Source organism: Lepidochelys kempii, chromosome 5, assembly GCF_965140285.1.
Source record: "Lepidochelys kempii isolate rLepKem1 chromosome 5, rLepKem1.hap1, whole genome shotgun sequence".
NCBI lineage: Eukaryota > Metazoa > Chordata > Testudines > Cheloniidae > Lepidochelys > Lepidochelys kempii.
Genome location: NC_136384.1, coordinates 102697283 through 102718722, shown reverse-complemented (window position 1 = coordinate 102718722; position 21440 = coordinate 102697283). Strand labels below are relative to the sequence as shown.

General features: G+C 41.2%; 1 protein-coding gene across 3 annotated transcripts in view; it reads left to right on the top strand.

Annotated features, from left to right (window-relative positions):
- Nucleotides 1-10875: 10875 nt before the first annotated feature.
- Nucleotides 10876-21440, top strand: part of RFX3 (regulatory factor X3) — a 250108-nt gene continuing 239543 nt past the window's right edge. For 2 of the 3 annotated variants that reach the window (XM_073345239.1, XM_073345242.1), the window contains exon 1: nt 10995-11078. The gene's annotated coding sequence lies outside the window, so the exon portion shown is untranslated. Of the gene's footprint in view, nt 11079-21440 lie in introns of all 3 variants that reach the window. The other variant, XM_073345241.1, reaches the window with a different exon arrangement.

Genomic DNA, 21440 nt, shown 5'->3' with positions numbered 1-21440 from the left:
GTATTACTACAAATGAGCTACAGGAATCAGAAATTGAGATTAATGGGTTCTGTGACGGGGTAAATATGATATCAGCTCCTGTACTCCACAGTGTATTGGATGAAGTAGGCCCTTACTGTTATTTGATCACCCAGCTGGTGAATAATCAAACAAATACCCCAAAAAAGTTTGTTCTGCTGCTGAAAAGCTTACTTGTACTGAAAATGTCCCAATAACTAATAATTTAAACTGTACCATATTGCAGTACACCCCATCCTATGCTATTGATGCTGAGGCCTCTCAAGAGTATATGTCAAGGTTCCTTCCCCACTCTGAACTCTAGGGTACAGATGTGGGTACCTGCATGAAAGACCCCCTAAGCTTATTCTTACCAGCTTAGGTTAAAAACTTCCTCAAGGTACAAACTTTGCCTTGTCCTTGAACCCTATTCTGCCACCACCAAGCGTGAAGAACAAAGAACAGGGAAAGAGCCCACTTGGAGATGTCTTCCCCCCAAGCCCTACACCCCCTTTCCTGGGGAAGGCTTGATAAAAATCCTCACCAATTTGCATAGGTGAACACAGATCCAAACCCTTGGATCTTAAGAATAATGAAAAAGCAATCAGGTTCTTAAAAGAAGAATTTTAACTAAAGAAAAAGTAAAAGAATCACCTCTGTAAAATCAGGATGGTAAATACCTTACAGGGTAATCAGATTCAAAACACAGAGAATCCCTCTAGGCAAAACGTTAAGTTACAAAAAGACACAAAAACAGGAATATACATTCCATTCAGTACAGCTATTTTACCAGCCATTAAACAAAATAGAATCTAACGCATTTCTAGCTAGATTGCTTACTAACTTTTTACAGGAGTTCTGAAGAGCATTCCTGATCTGGTCCCGGCAAAAGCATCACACAGACAGACAGACCCTTTGTCCCCCCACCCCCTCCAGCTTTGAAAGTAACTTGTCTCATTGGTCATTTTGGTCAGGTGCCAGCGAGGTTATCTTAGCTTCTTAACCCTTTACAGGTGAAAGGATTTTGCCTCTGGTCAGGAGGGATTTTATAGTTCTGTGTACAGAAAGGTGGTTACCCTTCCCTTTATATTTATGACAGTATATAGGGTGTTCAGCCATCAAATGTGATATAATACTTCCTCAAAGAGAAATGGGTTGGCGTTTCAATGGACTATAATTAATGCTACCCTAGGGACTATAAAATTTACACTACCCTTATCTAGTTTTCAGATTACCTCTGTATATCCTAATTGTTCAAAAGGAGCTGCCATTCTGTTGGCACAGCAACGGACTTGAGTTTCCACTAGAAAGAAGAGGGACTTGGCTGGACACCTATGGGATGGTGCAAATAGCATAGCTGCAATCTGGAATATCCGTAAAGGTCAGCAACATGAGGAAAAAATTGGGACAGTTGGAAAAAGCCATGGGCCTTATTACTGGAGCACAGCTAGCCCAGGTTCAGGCTGGTGTTGGTGAATTATACATTATCTCAGCCCTTAGTTCAATGACCCAAAAGCCGTTAACAGAGATGGTACTGGGTATCACCAACGGTGGAAAGGCGTTATAGTGGGATCAGGCTTGTTCAGAGGTTCAGGATTTTCTGAATGACCAGCTCACGGCCATTCAGAGGGATCTTGAACATCAGGCATGGCCCTTTACCCTTACAGTCACTTCGGGAGTACCATCTGATTTGTGGCCGTGGAGACACACTTGGAGATTTTCTAAGTGAAAATGCAGATGTTCTAAGTGCTCCTTCCAAGCATAGGGGCTGGTCGGAGGGGTATGGGCTCCCACCTTCCAAATCCTGCCGGGTCCGTGAGGAGGATGCATGTGGGACTGGATAATTCACCGAGACATCTGGGAATTTGAACTACCTAGTATGCCCAACTGATTTGTAGTCAGTGCTCCTGGAATAACGCCCGACATTTGGGTAGGGATTGGAAGCCACTCTGGCCGTTAGAACCCCATCAACTTCAGTGTGTACGTAAACTAAAACCAGGAGAGGTTATCACTGTTCATGACACCATTTGTTGGGAGGATATGGGACACAGGACTACCCTGACAGGACACCTACTTTTCCAAGCTAATAATAGCTGTGTGCATGTTAAGACCACTACCTTGAATGATGTACACTTTAATCTCACTATAGCCCCAGGCAATCATATCATTCATTGGCCTGCGGATAAAATTTTACAATTAGTCCTTAGGTTCCAAATACCCTTTTAACTGGACTAGTTTAGTACCTGACCAATTCTAAAATTTGCTTTCAATCCTACCAGAGGTTAAAAAAATCCTGAATTACAAGAAAAAATTCATATGCTCCAAAAAATATATCAAATTAAAAAGCATGCTTTCCATACAGCCTATAAAGTGTCTACTTTATGTACTAAGTATAATGTATTGTGTTCTGTGACTAAGGCTATACAACAACCCCATCATATTGTTACAATGGGAATGTTAATGCTTTTAGTGTTATTTAGTTTAGGATTATGTTATCGTTATTGTAAGGGATGTAATAAAACTAGCACCTTCCATATTTATCCTAACCATGCATTGTTGTTGCATTCAACTAAAACCCCAAAGGCTAAGCCATTTAATTTAAAATAAAAAAATACAAGGTTTGATAAAAATGAACGTTTAAAACTAATAGTTGTGCTAAAAGTACAAAACGGGGAAATTATGGGGGAAATTGCTGTTAACCTTGCTGTTGAACCTGACCCCATCCCACTCTGTGACAAGATCTATGCACTATATGCAGCATAGGCAAGAGCGGTAACGCAAGAGGCCTACAGGCCTGCATCCTGTAAGACTTAGCTTAAGCTAAGAGCATTTGCATATGCTGGGCTGTAGTATTTTGACCCAGATAACGAACTAGGCCAACCTCTAGCCTAGCTCAAGTACCTAGCTGTCCATTATATGCAACCCCCCACCCCTAAACCTGCAAAAGCCCCTAGGCAAAACGCTGCCACAAGCAAACCGCAGATCTTGATAATAACGAAGTGCATCAGCACAGTGCTAATTATGAAACTGTTTACTTTGGCTCCTTATAAGGCTTTATTAACAATGCTTGAGTGATAAAAAAATTAAGGAAATGTATCATTTGACTTGAATGTAAAAAACTATATAAGACTGGTATTATAGGGGCAGGACAGAAAGAGACCAGGGTGGCACCTGCGTGTGGCCATCTCTGACTCCTTCTCCCTGCATGCTTGTATTCAAATAAAAGGACCTCAGACTGTTTGAACCAAACAGATGGTGTGACTCGTTTTCCACAACACATGCCATTTGGTAATCACTTGTGCAGGGACCATAGCGGCACACAGGTGAGCAGCACAGGGAGCAGAGCAGAAGCCTCAAGCATGTGGTAGATGTACCCTAATTTCCCTGCTAAAATGACACCCACCTGTGGAAAAGGGTGGGAGAATTTTAGATTTTTCCCCCTAGTTGGCTGCACCACAATCCTTGCAGAGTGAGTGCTCTTTTCCCCATGTGGAGCGTCCCCCCACCACCAATACTCACTATGCTTTGGGTGTTCGCAGATATGTGTGCTTGCCAAGAATCAGTGAGAAAATGATTGTTTTGTTGCAAAAGGTGTATTTTACTGAAATGTTTCAATGCTGTGCGTGACTTTAACAATCATGCTTCTGTGCATTGTTCCTTGTGCTTTGGCAGATGTGGCCTTCAGGAACACCCCCCACACACCAGCCGAGCGTCTCCGCCAGATAAGAAAGCGCCCAAGATGGAGCAAAGAAGACATGTTCCCGGAGGTACTGCACTCCTCCAATGCAGAGAAAAGGGAACACAAGGAGTGGTGGGAAGCCAAAAGGCAGGACAGAAAAGAAAATCAGGAGTTTGTTAAGGATGCTACTGAGTGGATGATTAAATTAATGGAAGGGGAAACGCAAATGCTGAAGTCCTTAATAGTGCTGCAGACTGAGCAGATCCGTGCCTGCCCTCCCCTGCAGCATATTCAGAACTCTTTTCCATGCTGCCTCCAAACTCTGCCCAAACATTGCTTTCCACTTTCTGGGACTTCTGGGTTTCCCCTTCAGTCCACCCCCTTGGCAACTTTCATAATGATAGCTGGACCTACACACAGCTCTGAAAGTTACCTCCTTTCCCACCAAGCATCTATGTGTGTTTGTGTGAGTTGTTTCCTGTGCAATAAAAGCAACGTTTTTGAATGGTAACTCATCTTTATTTGTTCTCTACAAATTGAGATAGCAGGCACTACCAATACATAAACAAGCAGTTTATTCATGTGCTTGCTTGAATGTAAGGCCCCAAATGTCACCATTACTTCTAGAAAAACTACATGTAACATCGTAGCACCAATCACAGAGATATACATTACTGGTTCTCATTTTCAGTGTTGTCTTAAAGCCTCCCTGTTTCGAATTGCCCCCCTCTGGAGTCCTCTGATAGCCTTGGTATTTGGCTGCTCAAAATCGGCAGCCAAGTGGTCTGCCTCAACACTCCACCCTGAGCAAACCTTTCACTCTTAGCTTCACAAAGATTATGCAACATACAACACACGGCTATGACCATAGGAATATTATCCTCAGTAAGGTCTAGCCTGCCATAAAGGCATCGCCAGCACACCTTTAATCTGCAAAAGGCATATTCCACTGTCATCCGGCACCTACTCAGGCTGTTGTTGAAGTGCTCCTTACAGCTTTCCAGGTTTCCCATGTAAGGTTTCATGAGCCACTGCTCTAAGGGGTATGCTAGGTCTCCCAGGATCACTATGAGCATTTCAACATCCCCCACTGTAATCTTCTGGTTTGGAAAGAAAGTCCACACTTGTAGCTTTCTATACAGGCCAGTGTTCCTGAAGATGCATGAGTCATGCACCGCCCCGGACCACCGCGGGATGTCAGTGAAATGCCCATTGTGATATACATATGCCTGCAACACCCTGGAGAAGTACCCCTTCCTATTGATGTACTCTGTTGCGAGGTGCTCTGATGCCAAAATTGGAATATGTGTGCCATCTATTGCCCCTCCACAGTTAGGGAAACCCATTTCTGCAAAGCCATCCACTATTTCACATACATTTCCCAGAGTTACGGTCCTTCATAGCAGGATGTGATTTATTGTGCTGCACACTTGCATTAACGCAGCCCCAGCGGTTGACTTCCCCACTCCAAATTGATTCGCGACTGAGTGGTAGCAATCTGGAGTTGCCAGCTTCCACATAGCAATTGCCACGTGCTACCAAGAGGTCACCTCTCATTCTAGTTTTCTTGCACCCCAGGTCTGGGGAGAGCTCTACACACAGTTCCAGGAAGGTGGCTTGCCGCATCTGAAAGTTCTATAGTCACTGCTCATCATCTCACACTTGTATGATGATACGATCCCACCATTCCGTGCTTGTTTCATGATCCCAAAAGTGATGGTCTATCCTATGCAGCTGTTCTGTGAATGCCAAAAGCAATTTAAAGTTGCTCCTATCCATATCACACAGTATGTCAGGCGACTGGGAGTCTTCTTCAGTTAGGAACTTAGTGATTAACGCACTGCCATCCACAATGTCTTCATGACAGTTAACAATGCATAGGAGAGCAGTGCAGAATCCGTCCCTTCTCACAAAGATGCCGGGGTGCATAGCAAAAAAGGGCCATTGAAAAAAAGCTGTAAAAGAAAGCCTGAAGCCCATGGAGTGCTGGGACACAAAGCAATACATCACGGGACATGGAGCCCGGTCCCAAGATGCATGGGATAGGTACCTACAGTGCATCGCTCTCATTGTCGATGATAGTGCCCTAACTGTGGACGTGCTCTGCCGACAGAGGGAGCGAGTGTGAACATGACATTCCAATTTTTATTATGTAGATTTTTGATTTTCTACATCACTTTCGTTCACAAAACTTTGTAGTGTAGACAAGACATGTCTTATCTACATGTGCCACTTTGGATACAGGTGAGTGCTATTCCAGGGAAGCAGGAAATGTTTGGTATAGTGTGGTGTGTATTACAGACCTAGCGGGAGAGTGGATTCTTGGATGCTAATATCTAAACCAGGGGTTCTCAAACTGGGGGTCAGGACCCGTTAGGGGGTCACAAGGTTATTACATGGGGGGTTGCGAGCTGTCAGCCTCCACCCCAAACCCCGCTTTGCCTCCTGAATTTATAATGGTGTTAAATATATTTAAAAGTGTTTTTAATTTACAATGGGGGGTCGCACTCAGAGGCTTGCTATGTGAAAGGGGTCACCAGTACAAAAGTTTGAGAACAGCTGATCTAAACTGTATTAGTAAATTTATTCACCAAAATTTGGGTTATTGCTGATCATGCACTATATGTATCTTCTGACTTTTAAAACAAACTTTGTATTTGTGGATAATCTAAGCACTATACCCAGATGTACAGACACTCTTTTTTCTTAACCTGTGTATTATACATTTTTTTTAACATTAGCTTTAATAAAATTTTTAAATCTGTTCTTATCAGTTTGATTAATGAGGCAGAAACTACACTTCTAGTAGACCTAGAGGGAGAGTGTTAAGGAAGCATTTGGTACTCATAGATGCTACAGAGCCTATGGAACTTACTCTTAGCTATTAGCTAACTGCTTTAAACTGGGATTCTGTTTTGGTTAGAGAGAGAACAAGGGCAGTGTGGAGTGAGATGTGGGATTTTACATTCTTACCTAATTTAGCTGGGTTTATGGGGAGAACATAGTGTTCTACAGATTGAAAGCCTTATAGAAATTCAGGGAGTGGATCTTATATATACTGATCCCAGTACCTGTACTACTTTGGATATAGGCTACATCTTTGTTTCACCAGAATCTGAGAATTGGTCAACTATTAACCCAGGGGCTGGAATACCACTAGCTCTGGAGACCACAGACTGTTTGAAAGCGTTCTGAAGTGTCCGGAAAAGGACTGAGATTCTACCATTCTTTTCAAGTTCTGAAAAGTCCCGGTGCCAGACATTACATATTATAGTCACACTATAAAGACTGAGAAATCATCTCTGAAAGAATACCGGAGGGGAATGTATTTATATGTGTGTGCTAAAGTATAGGAGTGTAAATGTTATGTTGAAACCTTACATTTGAATTTCAAATATGTAACAGCAACAATGGATGGGTAGAGGCTATATCAAGAACACATGTAGATTTGTCTACTAGCTTTTGTTTAAAAGCTACTCATAGCATTCTAAATACTATTTACAATTTTCATACTATTTCTATTCTGTGTGCTTTGAATGTTTGTTCACTAAAATGTGTGGCTCTTTCTTTGAAGTTGACTGGAAACCATTAACACCTACTTGTCAAGATTTTACATGCGATAGCCCTGCAGTTTAACTCTAATGCTTTCTGAAAAAATATCAAACTCTGGCCTGTGCTTCAGCAAAGAGTTATGCTGAGGTGCTGAAGAAACAAAATGTAATATTGCCTCAGCATCCCCATATTCTGTTACACATACAATATAAAATGCAAGCCACAAACATAGATTTTGGTTGCAAATGCAGAGGCTGCCAAAAAGGCCGTAGGGTAGGGATAAATTATGCCCATTTGATTTCAATGGAGAGTTGTATGTGTGTAATTAAGGGCGTAATTTGGCTAAAAATTGTATATGTTTACATGTTGAGTTTAAATTAAGAACAGCTATGTCTATTGTTCAGGGTGGATAGATAATTGTATTTAAAAAACCTTATTTCTATTAAAAGTTTGTTTTCTTTAACTATAAAAACTTTATCCAGAGAGAAGCTGTGATACTTTCCAGACAGATCACTGCGGGAACCATCCACAAATGACATTTGCCAAAAAGCTTCCTGGTTTTCTGGTAGCATGATGATTGCTTACATTCAGCTTGTATCCATATAATCTAACCTGGGTAATGGGAGGCACATAACTGAAACGCCTCAGCAGCTGACAAGAGAACAAATTTCTCCCCTGCTCCCACATTACTCTGGGGAAGGAGTAAATTATTCTATCCCTTCTATTTAAGCTCCTTAAGGTACAGCTATGCTGAACCTAGAGGTGTAATTTCCAGCTTGGGTAGATGTACACATGCTAGCCTTGATTGAACTAGCATGCTTAATACAGCAGTGAAGCCACAGCAGCACTGGTAGCAACTCAGGCCAGCTGCCCAAATATGTACCTAGGATCTTGGATGGGATTGTATTCAGGTGGTTAGCCTGAGACAAACTCCTGCACCATCACAGCTACACTGCTATTTTTTGTCTGCTAGCTTGATCAAACTAGTGTGCGTACATCTACCCAAACTGGAAACTATACTCCAGCTACTGTGCAGACCTACGCTTACTCTCCCCTGTATCACTCAGCCAACTAGTAGGTGGCAGACCCAGGGTTCCTCATATTCCCATCCTTCTCTATTTGCTTGCAGTGGGAAACAGGAGGTGAATAGCCACTGTTCTCCCCGCAAGAGTCATAATGTCAGGAGGGTCACTTTACTTCCATAGGCTCTAAATTACACCAACAGGTAACAGCCTCAAGGGGCCTTTCTATCAGAGAGGAATAGTTGGAATGTAACTGTGCACTGGCCACCTCGCTGCTGGGCCTACATGACCTGGGGATCCCAGTATGATGGACAAATCCTTGGCAGCCTGGAGTGGTGTAGAGAGGCTGTATTGTGGGCCACCATCTGACCTATAAGCTTTATTGAAGATAAGCGTCTGTAGTGCTCTGCTCTATCGCCACCTCCATGCTGCACCCTTGTGGAGCCTCTGAAGACAATAGGAGCAGCATTTGCTCAGCATCTCACAATAAGGCTCTATTTTAGCAAATAATCCAGATGTCAACTCGATCACAGTGATAGTTTTACTAATTCTTTAATATTATTTCTTAACTGAAAAAGTCTCCACCAGTCAGTTACTGTAGGTCTTAGACCTAATCTACACTTAAAAATTAGATCAACCTAGCTACATTGCTCAGGGCTGTGAAAAATTTTGTACCTTGTTCAATGTAGTTAGGAAGATACAGAGAATACAAGCTGAGTAAAGTGGATTAAAGTTTGTTTGGAGATGTGGTGTGTGGAAATGCAAGATGCTAAAGGTCTTCTAAAGGGGTGTAATATGTTGTAAGGATAGGGGCTTTGTGTGGGGAGGGAGTAGCGGGTTACAGACTGTGCCTTTGGTACAAATTGTTTGTGAGGGTATAGGCTGGTTACAGGTATGCATAAGGATTCCGGATGTGTGTATTTGGGGGAAGTTATTGGAAGTTTCTAGGGTGTACCTGGTTTACAGATTGCATGTAGCAGAAATGTTAGAGGGACCAGTAGCTAAGTTACAGGGTAGATGGGTTCTCAGTAGGTGGATTACAGGGTGCATGGTTGGGAATGTGTGTAGGAATGTGTGTGGGAATGTGTTACAGGGCACAGGAGTTGTGTGCATAGGATTGTAGGTAGGTTACAGGAAGAGTAAGGGATGTAGGTGGTTACAGGATGTTTGTGTGTGGGAACAGGATGCATTTGGGCTGTCGGTGAGTTACAAGGGGTGTGTACAGAGGGGTTGTAGGTGAGTTGCAAGGAGTGTGGAAGGCAGATGATATAGGTGTTGAGCAGATGGCTACATGGTATGATATAGGTAGGGGCTGCAGAGATGTAGACAGGCCACAGAATGGGCGTGTTGGGGTAGGTGCCATAAAGGACAAGGATAGGGTGGGGTTTGTGGGTTGCAGGATGGGAGGGCCTGGGGTGTAGGTACATAGAAGTGCTGCTGTAGGGGTGAGGTGTGCGTGTGTGGGGGGGTACTAGCACGGCTGAAGGATGGTGTAGCGTCAGGGATGTGTACATTGGGATTCACGTGGGAGTGGGGTAAGGGATGTGTATGTTGATTGCAGGACAAGTGCAGAGGTGGGGGATCTGCGTGTGCAGGTGAGTTGTAGGGCAGGGCTGGCAATGAGTATGTGGATTGCAGGCTGGTGTATGCGGGTTGCCAGAGATAGGTGTGGAGAGCTGGGAGGGGTGTACCACAGTCAGTGTAGAGTGACGAGGGTGTGTGCGGTGTGGGCAAGCTGCAGGGCGGGGTGAGGGCAGGATGGCTACGGGTGGGTCCAGAGTTCGCGTGGGGGTGAGAGGCGCGCGTAGGCAGGCTGCACAGTGGATACAAGGGCTGTGTGTGGCCGGGGGTGCCGGCAGGTAGCAGAGTCGGTGTATGCGGGGTAAGGAGAGTGGAGGGCCGTGCACCCGGGGATTGGCTAGTCACAGGCTTTGCGCGCGCGCGGCGGCGGTTACAAGACGCTGAGTGCGGAGAAACTACCATCCTCTGTCCCCCCTCTAAGATGGCGCCTCCAAACTGCCGTTTTCATGGCGCTGGGGGAAATCGGGCGCGAGGCGGGACTTCCTCCGTGCCCCACAACGCCAACTGCTTCCTCGGGGCGCGCCTGGCTAGGGGGCCCTGAGCGACTGGCAGAGAACGTCTCTCGCCGGCCCACATCCGGGACTTTCCTCCTCCCCCTCCTCTCTCCCACGGCCGGAAGTGACGGCAGAGCCGGTCGCCGCGTTGTTGGTGCACGCGGGCGCCAGGTGTGACCACGCCCCCTAGTCATGCACGGCGGGAATCGGCGCTCGGTAGTATCGCCTGTCGAGCGGAGTAACTGTTCTCGCTAACCGCCCCCTCGCGGACACCACATTGTGCTCAGCAACACCCGCCTGTGCGGGAAGGGAGGGACGCCACTCGCGCGCGCCCCAAGGGGAGGAGCGCTCAGCCCGACCCCACCCCGCGTTCAGTTGAGAGGCAGGTGCGCTCCCCTCCTTCCTGTGAGGGAACCGAGTCTCCTCCCACCGGCGCCGGGACGGGGTGTCAGTCATGCTGTGGCCCCGCCTCTTCCGGGCCTCTCAGGCTGGGCCGCCGCCTCCTCCTCCTCTCTCGCTCGCTCTCTCCCTTTTGTGAGTTATAGCAACCGTTGCCTTGTGAATCAAGCGCCATAGTCACCGTAGTCCTGGCGACTGTTACCCATCAACAACAACCGCTCCTCTCCTCCTCCTCCTCCTCCTGCTGCTGCTCCTCACCCCCATCCTCACCCCCTTCCTCATCATCACCCACAACAACAACAGCCACCAGCAAGAGCAACAACAACAGCAACACCACAGCCCTGCACAGCCCAGGTGACTATGATTGTTCCGTGCATTCCGGGTCCCCGGGCTGCGCTGCCCCATTGATTGAGATGTAGCCAGAGGGTGAGGCTGTAACGCGTGTCTCCCTGCGGGCTGGTTGTCCCACCCCCCTTGGTTGTACTTTGATGGTGGATGGGGAATGTGGTGTTGGCTGAGGGAAGGAGGAAGGAAGCGGGCGGGGTGGGGGGGGGGGGGAGAGTCACGCTTCTGGTCTGCGGGACGGTTGTGGAGGGGGTGGACAGGTATCTCCTTGGCCTCCGTCTACAATAGAGGGGAATTGTTAGAGGAGAGGAGATGAGGTGTTGATGAGCCCTGTCTGAGGGTACCTGCTTTAGTGAACACCCAGGCATGGATTCTGCAGCATACCAACAACCAGGGGATGTTTCTCCTCTTCCCTCTCAGGGGCCTTGTTCTGGGGTTGTGAGACTGTTCAGATTTAGATGTTTGTGAACTTTTTATCTCTTCTGGTGATACTCACACATTCCCCCGCCCTCTTCTGTGCAGCCCTAATTCTGTGGCCAGATTATTTCCTCCTTTAATCGTCATTAGTTTAATTGTTTGTTTTTGGGAAAACTGTATTTTTTTGTACTGTAAGTTTTTTTTCTATTCACCCAGTAATCCCTCCAACCACCACCACAGACAGTAGCAGTTTTGCTTTGCTGTCCAGCTGCTGGGAAATATATATATATATATATATTTATATATATATTTTAATGCTGTTTTTGTACTTGTGATTAATCTGGATACAGTGCATGTGTGCTAGTTGGGTTTGTAGTTTATCCACAGTGTGTTATCTTCCATATAGTGATGTTTGGGATAGAGGATCCATTTCAGTTTCCTTAAGTTTCCCACAGTGAAGGGAATCTTAGTTATTTTCATTATGAATGTGAGACTTTGTATACATCAGATAAATGAAAGAGAGAGGAAAACATTAAGAAAACTTGCTTTGCAATTGTATTTGTCAAAGCTACTGTAGTTTTAGAGGATTTTTCTTGGTAGGTCTTTTTCTGCAGAGAGCTGAAATTTAAGTCAAGTTGTTCATAAAGAATGTATGAATCTTCTGAACTTGAAATGCATGTCTATTTCATCTTCTTTTTGATTGTTAAGATCTAGGGATTTGCCTTCTCAGCATATACTATCAATGTATTCACTTGTTTTTCTGGACATAAGGTGTGTATTTGATACCTCCGTGGGGTATCATGGGGAATTTCTTTAACATCTTTATATCCAATTCTCTTCCCCCCCTCCCAACCACCCCATGATGTCAAATCAACTCCCAGTTAATAAAATGGTCTCTAGAATTTACAAGTTTTTTTTAAAATACAGATGATTTTAAAAGTGTTATTTCCTCATTCCTGTATTTAATGTAATTCATAGGAAAATGGTAGTGTTATACAACAAGATATTTTTGTTGATTTTAATTTTGAAGATACTTTTTTCCACCTTTACATTTAAGCCCTGCATTGACTACAATCTTGTTCCTCGTAACAACGCCAACAGAAAGATATTGATTTATTTGACAGAGCAACCTCTGAAGAATGTGACAGTGTCAATTATTCTGGGGATTGTCAAGTGCAGAGGAGGTTAGATAATTAATGCATTAGTGATACTTATATTATTTTTTGAACTAAGGCTTATTATGTCTCTTGCAGTTTTACTTTCTAAGTATGTTTTCATATGCAGTCCGTGTAACTGAAATGATACATTTCAATGAACCACCGAGGGTCTCAAAATTCTCATTTGTGGTCTTGTCAAAGTTTTCATCCTGAACAATAAAACAATCATCAGTAATACAAATGTTATTTTCTTTTAATATACTTTATATTGAAAAGGAAGAATGACTTATTTTCCTTTCTCCTAGCATAGGTACTGTGATCAGATGAGTTCCAAATACATTAAAAATTACTGATATCAAAGAAGTCCAGTTCATCACTGTATGTTCAGTATGTTATCTAGTAGAGTTGTTACATAGAAGTCTTAGTGAATTAATTTCTAGAATATAACAATTATTAGTTTTTGTTAGGGAGTTTACTTTGTGATTCATTATTTGTTAATTCATTCCACACATCTAATGTTGCTTATAAGGTAATGCCCCAATTCTGCAAGCTGCACAGTGTGGGTTGGACTCCCTACACCAGCAAAGAGCCCCACTGATGATGGAGTTCTGGATGGGTCTAGAGATCTGCATGGGTAGAGCAGCTTTCAGGATCAAAGCCTAAATTAGCAAAGAAAAGTGAGCTGGCTGTGGAAGCAGAAAGCTTTATTTTTTGATGGGGGGAAAGGGGTACAGTAGGTTCTTTTTTAAAAGACTGTATTTTAAAAAGTGTGTTGTACCACAAAAAGTTTTTAGTATTACTCACCACATTTACTTTAAAGGAGCTGTTGCATGAGGTAATTAAAAATAGTGCCATGTCACATCAGCTAGCATCATAGACTTTTACAAAGAAAAGCAGCATTAACAATTTGTTCCCACCTTAACGTTTTAATGTTTCATAGATGGGATCTTCATTATGCATTTTGATTCCCCAGTGCTCTCAACTATCAGAATACCAGATGTTTGCGATGTCAGACAGCCTTTTGATAATAAAGTGGTTTGTGATTTTTATTCACGTGTTTGTGGTTTAGAGTACATAGCTGAACAAGTGTGATTAAAAATGCATTTTAATGCACTTGCACATGGCTTCATTGAGTCTTTGTGAGTTCTGTGCTCTGGTGTGTTAGCTAACTTGCATTGGGCTGGAGAAGACAGATTTTTTTTGGCGATATATTCAAAAGAGATAAAATAGGAGTCCATGACCTGCCATTTTTATGTGGTTTAGAATCATTTGTTTTCTTCATCTCATAGGATAACTGGGCCTTGTTTCATTACTACTGTATATTTTCTTCTCTTCCTAAATTTAGCAGTTTGTTAGTTATAACAATACAGTTCTCAGAAATAAAAATGTTACTATTTCTTTTAACTTAATAAACTTCACATTGAAAGGGAAGGATGACATATTTTTCTTTGTCCTTACCTGGAACAGAACCAGGTATGCTTAATATGGTTAAGGAATCTAAAATGTTGTACAGTTTAATCATAGTGGTTGCTTTGTGGCCTAGTGAGTGTTACTGATTTTCAGGTTTTTTTCCCACCTCTTCTGTCATTAAATTACTGTATTGCCTTTTCATAGTCAAAATTGAGTGATGATTCTTATGCAAACCACAAAGGAGGCCGACCAGCAGCAGACATTGACATGTGTGATATTAACAAGGGAACAGGCTTTTTCAACATATAAAATATATTCTGTTTATTTTTTTAAAGTTTGTTTTGAATTGAGATTACAGGTTGTGAATGCAACACAAATATACAGAAAATAAAAGCAAACTGTCAAAGTTATTATAGAGGTAGAGAGCTTGTTTTAAATCAAGTTCCATGTCAGATGAATATAGACTCTAATTAGAATGCCAAGAAGTGTGCTTTTATATAATGTATTAAACTATTAATTTTTCAGCCTCTTCTTAGTAAATAGACTTTCAAAAAATCTGCATGTTTAAAAGGGCATATTTTTCCCACCAATTCTAAGTTTGGCATTATTTATATGTCTTTAATAAAGGTGGTGTTAACAGTGGTTGTAGTTTTTCTTTGCTTGCAAGTTCAATGTACACACACATTTTGGAAATGTAAGATTAAGTGGATGGACTGATTTGACTAAATTTAGCTTGTTAGGGACAGATGGCTGCTTTAAACAGGTGTCACTTTCATTTCTAGTGCATTGTGCTGGGACTTCCAGTGGCTCACAAAGTCCTGTCTAAAGCAGGTGGCATCTTCTGCTTTTGTCATTAGCAAAATCTGCTCTTTTATAGGTAATTATTTTCCCAGTGACTGGGTACATTATAATATGTGGTATAGTTTATCAGAGTCTTAAATGGCTCCTCATAACACATTCATATATTACATTTTTGGATAATCCGCTTATCAAACTTTTAAAGGGGGGAAAGGAAAGCATTATTAAGCAATATAAGTTAGCAGCTTTTGAATACAAGTAGGTGGAATAATCCTAATAGCTGGCTTGCAAGACAAGTAGCAAATTGCAGCTTGAAGTAAAAACTTGTTTTGCTAGATAACTGACCTGTGGCTTTTTAAAATCTGAATTGTTATGACTTAATTTTTATACCAGTGAACTATAAGTAGGAACATTAAATACATTTTAAGCTTCCATCTTTTATTTACAGTTTCTCTTGATCTGTGGGACATCTTTATTCTTTTCATTGTATTTAATATTAACTGTTACAAGTTAAAATATTCTTAACTTTAAACATTTGGAAAAAGAAAGAATTGGGTATGAGAACTAGAGCTTTTTAGTTTTTTACTTTCTGCACCAGTGTTGAGAACAATGACTGGTGCCTATTCTTAATCTGTTACATTTCCTCTATCAGATGCACCAGAGGGTGCTATGCTATTTCAAACACAATAAGAAAAAAAGCTAAAAAGTACCGATTTATTCAAATACATATATTAAACTATAACATTTATATTTTTCAATTCTTATTGTAAGATCAAGATTTTTCTGTCTTTATTCTATGCATCTCCATATAACAAGATGTTTTTTCTCTAAATGCTTATAGTAAAGATTTTAAAATAATAGACTGTTCCATAACAAATATGTATTTACGCAGTATACAGTCACAGTTTACTTAAAATTTAAAACATAAGTATATATTTATTAGCGGTGCTTGTATAGCAGATTTAGTTTCCACTTTTATATATTTGCTTTATATCTTTACATTTACTCTTATTTAGGTATATCACTGCTAATCTCAATAGCTGAATTAATGATTTGGCTTAGGAAATTCTCACATTTTTAGTGTGCTTTAATGTACTACTATTTCAGTTTTAACTATTACTCATATTTTATTTGGGTTGTTAATTATTTTACAGCTGAGTTTTGTTTTGGAACATATATTACCTTGCATTTTTGTTGGTCGGTTGTTTTATTCCTTGCTGCAAGTCTTGCTGGAAGAAACTGGGGTCAAAGCAGATAGAACTAATTATTCTCTCATAAGTAGCAAAGAGAGTACAAGAATCTAGTGGACTGGAATGCTTGTATGTATTTTATCCCCCTAATTATTGGGACTGATGGGGTAATAGAGAGGCAGTAGCCTCTTCATATTAAAGATAACAGCCAGGTTCTTTTATAAATTATTGTGGGTATGTATGACTGACAAATTAGGATTTCTTTTTTTACGAGTTTCATAGCAAAACACAGAGTTCTTGCATGACTAAAATTAAGTATACAGTTATAGTAAAAATGGCAAAATACCTTTTAAATTTTTTTTTACAGTATCTTTGCTTTTCATACCAATAGCAAAATTGTGGAATGCAGTTTTTTTTTTACCACTTGTGTAGCTTAATAAAGTCTTCGGAATTTTTTTTGTATATAGGATCTAATAATGTAGTGTTTGTAGCACATATTGAGCCTTCTTGAGGAGATGTGTAAAGTGGTGAAACTTTAACTCTGCTAAACTTACACTCACACACACCAGTAGATGGGTGTAAGTAAGGGTGTCTAATTCAGTGGAATTGTCATGCTCGGAGGAGCCACAAAAAGATGTATTCTGCTTTAACTCACATGTTCTTACTCCTTTCTGTTAGTTGCTTTTTTTTCTCTTCTCCTGTCTTCTGGCCACTCTGTGTGAATTACACATGCTCAGAATCAGTGGGCCAAATTCAGAAATGAAGTATTAGATGTGTTTGTAAGTTGCATGTTGGTGAGGGGGTCTAAACTGGTGCAACGTGGATGTGAGGGAGCCAGAAAAGTGTATGTTATACCAATTTAGAATTCTTAAACTTATAGTAGTTTACATATAATCTTTATCTAGCTAGATTCTTATATGGTATCCATCACTGTTCTAAGCTAGTGCTGAACATTATACACTAATCTCTGAATTTGACCCACTATATTCACTTATATTTTGGTAACTTCTGCCTCACTTGTTAATGATTGGGAAAAACCTGTTTAGCAGTATTTTTAAAGCTTGCTTCCTATTATTAATAAACCCAATACATTGGAGGCTGCTTCCTTAGTTCCACTGTCTTCGAATGTACATGTAATGCAATCATCACATTGTACACAACGCTACCGTGTGTAACTATGTAATCTACTATCATTCTCTTGTACCCTCTTACTGTTACTGTCACTTGTGCCTTGTCTCAAATTAGATTGTAAACTCTTCAGGGTAGGCCATGTCTTCCTGTGTTTATAGTGCCTGATTGGGCTTTTGGGCACTACCCCGATACAAATAAATAACAACAGTGGGTCTTGCTTGCTATGTACCCCCGAAGCAAGTGGCTTCCCTCTTCTGCTTTGTTACCTCAATGTAACAAAGTTAGCTGCATTTCTCCCTATTTATCATGTCAAAGGCAATTTCTAAACAATGAAACACACACTATTCAAGGCAACAGTGTAGAAGTGCAAAATATAGGATACAAATTAGCACTTCTCTAAAAGGTGCCATTTGCCCAATTCACTGTACTTCAGCTAAAGCCCTACTGTTCGTTTATCTGATTTCTGAGTTGTATTTTTTATAAATAGTGAATAATGCAATAATTTGGGCCAGGCTGGGGGATTGGCTTTTTTAACTTTTAGAATTTAAAATTAATATGTAGAAATTTCAGTGGAGGTAAATTTTTTAAAATATGTTTTTAGTTTGAACAAGTTAATTCACTTCATAAGCTGAATCTTCAGTTCATGTTCTGGAATGTTCCTTCAGTTAAGTCAGTACTGATTTTTTAAGAATATTTACCTGAGATTTTATTTTTCTTTGTTGTGATTGTGTTGAATGCTCAGTGGCCAATTGAAGATATTTTACTTACAAGTGGGTTGATAACCAGCATTGAAAATTTGATATACTGGCCTTCAGCATGGTCAGTGACATATCATTAGCAAACACCCTAGGTTAAATGGAGGATGGCCACATGAGCACAGTTAGAAATGTTGGGTTTAATTTTATTTGTCATAATTTACAATATTATCTAAGTTACTTCCTGCTCAGTTCACATTCTGCATCACTAAGAGTTGAAGACCAAAATAATACAAGATGAAAGTGCAAGTCTTAGATGAACAGGTCTTGACAATTTTATCAGTCACCTGCTAACCAAAGGACTAAATCTACTAGCTAGAGGTAAATGAGGGTGAGACAAGATTAGCAAGATCCCTGGGCAATACCCTAGCAAGAAATTCATCTGCTGGGAAGGGGGTAGATGCTGGGATTGCTACATGGGTGTGCTTTCATATCAGCCTCTGGCAAGGAGGTGTCATATAAACTTAAAGCTCCACCTCCCCTTTAACAACTGGAATGATAAAGGAGCTATTTGTGTTTTCTCCCTCTTCTTGAGCCTCCTGGCTGATTTGTCATAGTAGGGTCTCTGCAAAATTCTGAATGACAGATGTACATCTGACCAGTCCTGTTAATTTCACTCTGTTGCTGCTTTGCAAACCTGTGGTATGGGCAGAAGCAGAGATATTGTAGAAAGGGAGCAGTACATTGATTTACACTAGGTTCACATTTGCAAGGGCCAGAAACTTCATGAACGTTTAAATTCTGCAGAAATCGATGATTTAATGCCTTCCAGCCCCACATTCCAACTACCACTACCACCATGCTCCTAAGTGAAAGTTTCCCACTTCCCCCTGGCAAGTGTATATTTCAAGCCCTCTTAGACAGAATATAATGCCACATATGAAATTCATCGAAAGATCATGTAAGGTCACAGAGATTGGGTCAGTTCATACATTTGACCAGTGACTGTCAGGGCCCAGTTAAAAACACTTGAAAGCATCCAACAATAACAATGCAAGCAAGATGTGGGGAGTGATTGGGGAAACTCAGGTTGGAGGAGTGTCATCTGGGGTTAGCTAATACCTCACATATGGTATTAGATAATGGTTAACAGAACACTTTCTTCTTCTGGCTCGTAAACAAGGTGTGCAGTTTCCAGGGTTAAGGCAGTTTGCATTTGTTTTGTGTTTTGTTGAGTGTCTTCCTGTCACCAGAGGAATTGATGAATATATTGGTAAAATGAAGCAAAGAGAACACAGTAGGTACATTTCTTTTGTTTTGGGTGAAACTTAAGAAGTGAAATTCTGCCCCCATTGAAGTCAATGGGAGATTTATTCTTTTACGTTCACCTGCACATCTACCAATGTGATATATGCCATCATGTGCCAGCAATGCCCCTCTGCCATGTACATTGGTCAAACTGGACCAACTGGTCAAAATTCTTTTCTACGTAAAAGAATAAATGGACACAAATCAGACGTCAAGAATTATAACATTCAAAAACCAGTTGGAGAACACTTCAGGCTCTTTGGTCACTCGATTACAGACCTAAAAGTCGCAATTCTTCAACAAAAAAAACTTCAGAAATAGACTCCAACGAGAGACTGCTGAATTGGAATTAATTTGCAAACTGGATACAATTAACTTAGGCTTGAATAGAGACTGGGAGTGGATGGGTCATTACACAAAGTAAAACTATTTCCCCATGTTTATTCCGTCCACCCCCTACTGTTCCTCAGAGGTTCTTGTCAACTGCTGGAAATGGCCCACCTTGGTTATCACTACAAAAGGTTCTCCTTCTCCCCCACCCCCCCCCCGCTCTCCTGCTGGTAATAGCTCACCTTAAGTGATCACTCTCTTGTTACAGTGCGTATGGTAACACCCATTGTTTCATGTTCTCTATGTATATAAATCTCCCCTCTGTATTTTCCACTGAATGCATCCGATGAAGTGAGCTGTAGCTCATGAAAGCTTATGCTCAAATAAATTGGTTAGTCTCTAAGGTGCCACAAGTACTCCTTTTCTTTTTGCGAATACAGACTAACACGGCTGCTACTCTGAAACTGAAAGAATTCTATTATGCATCTCTTGTAATATGAGCCATGCACATTAGTGACATATATATCAAAAGGGAAAAGTTTGTGTCATCCTTCAGTCAAATCTCCATAGTCCCGGAAAGCATATTACACCTGTTTACAAAATTAAATGAACACTTTCAAGTGTTCAGATTATTCCTGTCAGAAGTCATGATTGTATTCAGGTTTGTTTTAGTGATGGTTAATGAGGGTCAATTTGACCACCTATGTAATAGCTGGTTTACCATATTAAGTGTTCTATAGAAGATCAAGTTGGCATACATTAGCTAACCAGGCACTAGGCACTTTAAGGTCACACTACCAATTCAACCATTACTGAAAGGGAATGCTTTTTGCTTTTTATTTAGTAACTTGTTTCTGTCCAACCTGAACTGGTTCACTTTACATCAAACCATTTCAGTTGAGCTACAAGTTGTGTGCTAACTGGTTAAATAATTTTATAGATTCACTTTATTGCAATATACTAAGTTCAGTTATATGAAGAAAATGCAAAATCATCTGACAGTTAAATTTTAGACTTGGTTTACAAGTAAAATTAATAGTGTGGTAACTTTTCCTTTTGCTTAAGGATGATTCTTTAAAAACTTTCTGTTTATATGTTCTTTGGGTCAAGGGAATGGATCTTATCCCTTGACCCAAAACATCCCTTCTGCTTTTTGGATGGAGGGGTTAAAATCTTGTTGGATTAAAAATAGCGGAGGGGGCATGCAACTGAGGAATGTCTCCTTCACAATGTCAATTCCTGATTCTGTAGAAATCCTGCTGTGCGTGCTTTGTGGTTTCAGGATCAGTCAGGTGTGAAGGGGTTGAGGCAGACATTCTCCATGGCATTGTCTCCTCTCAACCTCTTGGTCGTTCCCTGCTGGAGTGAATACAGACTATATCAGAATAACATATGCTGTTGTTTCTCTCTAAATGCTCTGAACCCTCTTTCCCCAACAAGAAGGTTCTAGGGTCAAAACCACCTGACAAACTCATGGTAGCTTTGCTGTGTTAGAGCCATGTTAATATGGAGGTGAGAGCTGGGAGGCATTAGGCCTCAGCGTAGTTAGTATAGGGCAAACCACAGGTTTTAGGACTGCAACCTCAATCCGCTTCCCCCTGCTCTCCGTACCCCACATATTTGTTACTTCTCATAAAAAACGGTGTAGCAAATTAGAAGCTTTTTAGTTTCTGGAAGAGTGTAAACTTCACATCTCCTGGGACGAATGTAACATTGGATCATCGCTTGAATGCAGAGAGTTAGTTTAGTCTAGTCAGATCAAGTCATAAATAATATTTGTTTTATGGTGTTCATATTATGATTTAAAAAATCTGGTTCTATAATATTGTCACAGGGAGGGAGATAAGCACAAGAGGGTTTTGACAGCTAGGCAGTTGCTTTGTGGTTGTCTATCATAGAGTGAAGGATACCCAAAAGCCAGTTGTGATCTGAGGA